At 54.9% G+C, this 5,914-nt stretch overlaps 1 protein-coding gene across 2 annotated transcripts in view; it reads left to right on the forward strand.

Moving 5' to 3' along the window:
- Positions 1-5,914, forward strand: part of LRRC8A (leucine rich repeat containing 8 family member A) — a 33,553-nt gene continuing 27,639 nt past the window's right edge. Inside the window, exons 1-2 of one of the 2 annotated variants that reach the window (XM_008074815.1) lie at positions 1-360; positions 2,849-2,955. The gene's annotated coding sequence lies outside the window, so the exon portion shown is untranslated. Of the gene's footprint in view, positions 361-2,848; positions 2,963-5,914 lie in introns of those variants that run through there. The other variant, XM_021707316.1, reaches the window with a different exon arrangement.

Genomic DNA, 5,914 nt, shown 5'->3' on the forward strand with positions numbered 1-5,914 from the left:
CATCTCCTGGGTCCCCCCAGATCCTCGCCCCTCCACACACATTCTCCCCTTCCTAGAGGTTCCACTTCTGGGCTCTCTCCTTGCCAGGTCTTTTGCGTTTTCCAAGATTCCCCGGCTGTGTTCTCCCGGGTTCCCGGTCCCCTCCTCCCTTGGAGCCCTCCCGCCTCTTGACCTGGCAGGGACAGTGCCGGTCTTGGGGGCCGGAACCCTGGCCAGACTCTTGGGGCCTGTCAGGGCTGGGGTTTCTGGCAAGACCGGTCCGGGGCCTGAGCCCCCAGACCCTGCCCCTGCCCCTGTCCCGCGCATCCAGATGGGCCTGAGAGCCGGATCCGGCGAGACTCGGGCTCGGTGCAGCCATAGGTGAGCTGGAGATCCGCAAAGTTGGCTCCCAGGCCGAGGGACCGTAGCCTGGAGTCCTTGGGTTCGTGATGATTCTGCTGCTTTTGCTGATGGCTTCTTGTTCTGGGACTGGACTGGAGCGAACCGTCCATCGCTGGTCCCCAGCTGATGCAGTTAATTGCCATTTTTGGGAAGAAGGGGTGGGTTGGGGGTTGTCTGCCAGCCTCCTCCTGATGGGGATTTGGCTGGAAGGGCGGGGTGGTTCCTGGGTGAGCCGCACTTCCACGGGCCCCTCTTCCCCTGCCCGCCCGGGAAGCATTTTGAGGATGAGGGGTGGAGGGAGCGAGCTCGGTGGGGGAAGGGAATTTGGGCCTAAATTGTGGAGGAGGGATTTGTGTGAGAGTTCCCAGGGGCCTCTGCCGTCTTTTCTTGTAGTCTCTTAACCCCTGCCAGACTGTTTTGCCCTCTGGAGCAGACAGACCATACGGCAGGGAGGAGATGGGCCGCTGGTGCTTCCTGTGGAGGGGATGGGGGAGTGGGAGTTGGTTGAGGGACCGAGCAGGGCTGATGGCTCATCATACTGGTGTTGCCTCTGTGAAGGTCAAGGCCCACCCTGACTCAGGAGGAAGGCAGGGACAGGTGACTCGTTTTGAAGGACTGGCCGTTGTGGACATGGTGGGAATAAATGCCTGGCCTCCGCCGCCTTGTCTTCCCAGACTTTTAGAGTCTCTTCACCTTCCAGGGGCCCAAGAAATGTTTGTGACTCCCCCCCAGAACTCCATCAGATGTGTGCTGTCTCCATCCCTTGGCCAGGCACATCCACTGGAAGCAGTTTCGTTGCAAACTTTGGGTGGCCTTTCTGGACAGTGGGGGCTCCTGAAGACCACCCAGGCAGGTCAGAACTCGGGGACGTGGCTAGGCCTGGGGTTGCTGCCTGGCTTGGCCTGGACCTTGCCTGTGGAAGGGAAGGGAAGGAATCACACTGGTTCCTGCCTTCCTCTCCTGAGTGCAGAGGTGATTTCAGGCTTTCAGGTGGGGACACTGAGGCACAGGCTGATGGACTGAGACCTGGGTGCTCAGGTGGGATGAATGTGGCGTCCTGTAGCCCAGCACACCATCTCTCCCTCAGTCATTCATTTGACCACCCTTGACTAAATGTCTGTCCTGGGTCAGGGGTGACTGGGAAAACATGTCTCTGGCCTCCTCAGAGCTGCAGCCTGGGAGGAGAGGTGACAAAAAAACAAAAGTTCTGATAGTGTGGGCACTGTAATAACAGGAGTATTATAGAGGCAGCCTAGGCAGAGGAGGGATTGGTTCTGGGTGAATATGTAGAGGGTGGTCAGGGCCGCTTCCTGGAAGAGGAGGGACTAGTATGATCAGTGACAGGGAGTCCAGAGTCCCGAGTTCTGGTCCCAGCCCTACCGTGGGTCAGACTGGACTGCCCAACCTCAGTGGGTTCCCCAGCCTTGCCAAGGACGGCAGGGTGGGGGTAGAGGTTGGCTTGGATGGCCACCGTGCTGCACAGTTGTAGGTGCTTTGTGGGATTGCTAGGTCACTGACCTGTCTGCTGTGAGGGTGGACACCCTCTCCTAATCTGTCCTTCCAGCAGAGAGCCTGGAACTAAGGTGGTGGCAGAAGTGGTCGAAAGGTTCCACAGCCCCCTTGATCTGTTCAGCTCCCTTTGTCTGCTCCTGCCCTTCCCCTTCCTGGCAAACTCTTGCCAATCCTTTGGTCCTCCCCAGTGGCCATGCCACTCTCCGCACGCACGCCTGGCTAGTTTAGGTGCTCCCTGCTGTCCCTGCTCTGGTGGCCACACCCTCTCCCCACCCTGCCGGCACTGCTCTCTGACCCCCATGGAGTCTACACAGAGTGCCTGGTGGATGGAGAGAATGCTTCCCAGGCACTGGGTGGCCAGTAGCAGGGACAGGTGCACTGGGCATCTGAGTTAGGGTCAGGGCAGAGGCTGTGTCTCTGCCTGGTCCAGCTCTCTCCACGTGGCTCAGGTGTTGCCACGTGCCCCCTGGTTGTGGATCTAGCCATGCTAATCCCCTCAGGCTTCCCTAGATGCCACATCCTCTCTCTTCCAGGCTCTCTTCCCTCTCTCTTTTGCCCGGAATGCTCTTTTTCAGGCCAGGTGCAGTGGCTCACGCCTATAATCCCAGCACTTTGGGAGGCTGAGGCGAGAGGACTGCTTGAGCCCAGGAGTTTGAGACCAGCCTGGGCAACACAGTAAGACCTTGTCTCTACAATAAGTCAAAAAATTAGCTGGGCATGGTGGTGCACATCTGTAGTCCCCAGCTGTTTTGGAGCCTGAGGCAGAAGGATCGCCTGAGCCCAGAAGGTTGAGGCTACATTAGCCATGATGGTGCCACTGCACTCCAGCCTGGGAGACAGAGTGAGACCCCAGCACACACACATACGTAAAAGAGAAAAAAAATTCTGGTAGCACAGCAGGTCACTCTGACAGTCACACACATGCCTGCTCACAGTAGCTCTCGCTTTCTCATAGGGAGGCAGCGTCCATGGAGCGAAAGGAATGCCAGGACCCTGCCCCAACAGACGTGGGCCAGCCTCAGCACCAACAGCCAACGCGCAGATAGCAGAGCCGTCCTCGGGGTAAGGACTGGGGCCCTGTCCTTCCAGGCCAGTGCCAACTCCAGTCAGGTGTCTTCCCCAACCTGGGGAGCAAAGGGCAGTGTCTCTCTCTCTCCAACTCCTTATTTCCTCTCACTGTGGGTACAGACAGCAGAATTATTCTCTTCCTCCTTCTCCAGACTCAGTGGCCAGCTGAGGGATGTCTGATTGCTGTACTCATTTTCTTTTTCTTTTTGAGTTGGGTGTCTCACTCTGTTGCCTAAGCTGGCACACTCACGGCTCGCTGCAGCCTTGACCTCTTGGGTTCAGGCCCCCCTTCCTGCCCTGACCTCCTGAATATCTGGGACTAGAGGTGTGTACCATCACACGCAGCTAATTTTTTAATTTTTTGGTCGAGATGAGATCTTGCTATGTTGCTCAAACTCCTGGGCTTAAGCAATCCTCACACCTTGGCTTCCCAGAGTGCTGGGATTGCAGGTGTGAGCCACTGCGCCCAGCCCCTGGTTGCTGTATTCTTTGAATGGGATTATCGTTTCATTGCAAACTTCTGTTTTTCCTCCCCAACCCGCGATCTCACTAGCCTGGGTTGCTGCTGCAGCCTCGTGGCCACATTGCCCAAAGTATGTTCCGTGGAACACCAGTTTCTTCGGTAACAGTGGTTACTTCATTCCAGGAAACAGCGATTTCTTGTTATCCTTGCTGTAGGACTTCTCAGAGCCTTGACTGTATTGAGCTGAGCATAATGAGTCTCTGAGAGGAACCTAGCAAGTGTGTTTCCCTACTCTTACTTGATCCCATAGACATTTTTGGGTTGGGGTTCCTCCACCTATACTTCGGAAAATGTTCCCCGAGGCAGGAAAGTGCACTGGTTAGGACCTGGACTCTGTAGTCAGACCCGAGTTTCAGACTTGGCTGTCATGTGCTCGTGGCATGACCATGGGCCAGTCCTCGTACCTCTCTGAACCTTGGTTTCCTCATCTTTAAAAAAAGGGGTGTTGCTGGGCTCAGTGGCTCAGCCTGTAATCCCACGCCCTTGGGAGGCTGAGGTGAGTGGATTGCCTGAGCCCGCGGGTTCGAGACCCGCCTGGGCAGCGAGACCTCATCTCTACAATAAATCAAAAAATCAGCCGGGCATGGTAGCGCATGCCTGTAATTCCGGCTACTTGGAAGGCTGAGGCAGAAGGATCGCCGAAGCCCAGCAGGTCGAGGCTGCGGTGGCCGGGAGTGGCCACTGCACTCCAGTCTGGGCGACAAAGTGAGACTCCAACTCAAAAAAAAAAAAAAAATGGGGTATTGTGAGCAACTTGGTGAGACTCATCTCTACAGTAAATCAAAAAATAAGCCGACGCACACTTGTCATTTCGGCCACTTGGAAGACTGAGGCGAAAGGATCATCTGAGCCCAGCAGGTTGAGGCCGCGGTGGCTGTATGCATGCTGCTGCACTCCAGCCTGGGTGACAGAGTGAAACTCCAACTCCAAAAAAAGCAGGGGGTGGTATTAGCACTCATGTCCCTTAAGAATACTTTGAGGAGCTGGGCTCGGTGACTCAGCCTGTAATCCCGCGCCTTGGGAGGCTGAGATGAGTGGATTGCCTGAGCCCGCGAGTTCGAGACCCCCTTGGCAACTTGGCGAGACCTCATCTCTACAATAAATAAAAAATTAGCCGGGCATGGTAGCGTGCGCCTGTAGTTCCAGCTACTCGGAAGGCTGAGGCAGAAGGATTGCTGGAGCCCAGCAGGTCGAGGCTGTGGTGGCCGAGAGCGGCCACTACACTCCAGTCTGGGCGACAGAGTGAGACTCCAACTCAAAAAAAAAAAGAATGCTTTGAGGATTAAGCATGTTGACATAGAGAAGCAGTTGGCAGAGTGCATGTCCCATGAGTGGTCCCTAGTCATGGCTGGCGTGTATGATATGCCGAGCACATCCCCGTCAGTGATCTCATCTGATCATTTGAGGAGGCTTGAGCAGTGGCCATTACCCCCATTTACACATTTGATGACTGAGGTCCACAGGTGAGGAAGTGACTTGCTCAAATACATCCTGGAAGAAGGCAGGGACATTAGACTTGAACCCAGATCCTGAGCTGGGGCCCTTTGTTCTCTGCCCTGAGGGCTCCCTGGCTTCGCCTCCCACCTCAGGTTTTGGTGAAGGAAGACTTGGACCTCCTCAGGCTGGGTTTTGTTTATTTATTTATTACCTTTTTATTTTTATTTTTTGAGTTGGAATCTCACTCTGTCGCCCAGGCTGGAGTACAGTTGTGACGCTCATGACCACCCCAGTGTCAATCTGCTGGACTCTGGCGATCCTTCTGTCTCAGCCTTCCAAGGAACTGGAACTACAGGCACACACTGCCATGCCCGGCAAATGTTTTGATTTACTGTAGAGATGAGGTGTCATCATGTTGCCCAGGTCAGTCTCGAACCCATAAGCTCAGGAAATCCACTCACCTGGGCCTCCCAAAGTCCTGGGATTACAGGCTTGAATCACCACGCCCGGCCTATTATCTTTTTTTTGAGTCAGGGTCACACTGTGTTGGCCAGGCTGGAGTACAGTGGCATGATTACGGCTCGCTGCAGCCTCAACCTCCTGGGCTTGAAGGCTCCTCCCACCTCAGTCTCCCAAGTAGCTGGGACTATAGGCACGTGCCACCATGCCTGGCTAACCTTTTAAATTATTTTTGGAGAGACAGGGTCTCGCTGTATTGCCCAGGCTGTTCTTGAACTCCTGAACTCAAGCAGTCGTTCCCACTTCAGTCTCCCAAAGTGCTGGGATTACTGGCATGACCCACTGCACTGGCCTCCAGCCTGGATTTTAAAAGAAGTAGGAATCCTATTTTTTTTCCAATGATCAACAGAGTTGCATGTTTATTTATGTTTTGATACTGTTTTGATTTTTAATGTCATGTAAAAATGAAAGTATCCTAGCCGGGCTTGGTGGCTTAGCCTGTAATCCCGCGCCTTTGGGAGGCTGAGGTGAGTG

Source organism: Carlito syrichta, unplaced genomic scaffold (genome assembly GCF_000164805.1).
Source record: "Carlito syrichta isolate Samal-C Ts95f unplaced genomic scaffold, Tarsius_syrichta-2.0.1 Scaffold117922, whole genome shotgun sequence".
NCBI lineage: Eukaryota > Metazoa > Chordata > Mammalia > Primates > Tarsiidae > Carlito > Carlito syrichta.